The sequence below is a fragment of the Haplochromis burtoni genome, unplaced genomic scaffold (genome assembly GCF_018398535.1).
Source record: "Haplochromis burtoni strain Fernald_Lab_line unplaced genomic scaffold, NCSU_Asbu1 Contig_3021, whole genome shotgun sequence".
Taxonomy (NCBI): Eukaryota; Metazoa; Chordata; class Actinopteri; order Cichliformes; family Cichlidae; genus Haplochromis; species Haplochromis burtoni.
The window spans coordinates 7,787-8,745 of NW_024585382.1; positions in this window are offsets into that span (position 1 = coordinate 7,787).

Below are 959 nucleotides of genomic sequence, written 5' to 3' on the forward strand. Positions count from 1 at the left end.
GGTGCTCTCATCGCATGCGATGGAGTAAAAATCAAAAGCACAGCTTTATCAGACAGTTGCAGTTTAATGTTGGCTGACGAGTCTTCAATAAGTCGCACAACTGGATTTCTGGACATGCTGACGTTGCTGAAGTCCTGCATTGTTTCCGGGTGCATTATTTCGGTGACTTTAACGAGGCAGTGCTTTATGAGGTCTCCATCTGAAAAAGGGCCAACTGCGGCCCGTGGGCCAGAGTTTGGACACCCCTGACGTAAACACAGAGTGAATGGAATGGAGAAGGAAGCAGTTCACGATCTATAATTGTCAAATCTGACGGACAATGGCGTCCTATCAGCCCACAGGTTTGGGCCAAAGCACGCACTCCCGAACAGAACACGTCGCTCCCGCTGTCGGGAGTACCCACAAAGTGCTGTTTTTGTGAAAAGTAAGTATCGTTACATTACCATTCAGTTTCAGGGTTACAACAGAAAATTATATTTTAGGTCTAAGATGGCAAGGTCACGTCCAGACGCGTTCCTGACGGCTCCGCTCACACTATGGGCTTTTTAGTTGTTTACTTATTTTTTGCTCTGTTTTACATCCCAAAATCGTCTAGTTTTATAGTCTACGACAGCAGATCACTTCTAAACGTCGGTGATAAGGTTGCACGTGTAATCTTGAACACTTTTAAACCCGACCCGTCCTGGCTGGACATGGACAGGCTGCTCACCCGAGGCGCAAAACAAAGAAGCGCCGGGGGAAATGCGCGGGCGTTCTGAACTTTTTTGATACATTTCACTGCGTGTTGTACTTGTATATCTATGCATGTGACAAAAAAGAAAAAAAAATAATCTTGAATCGAATTGTTCACTCGTGCTATGTTACCTGTCGTGCCAAATTAGACAGAACATGTTTCCACTGTGTTGGGATTATGCGCGAAGTGTAGTGTCTTTGTTGAAAAATTTGTATCGTTACATTCA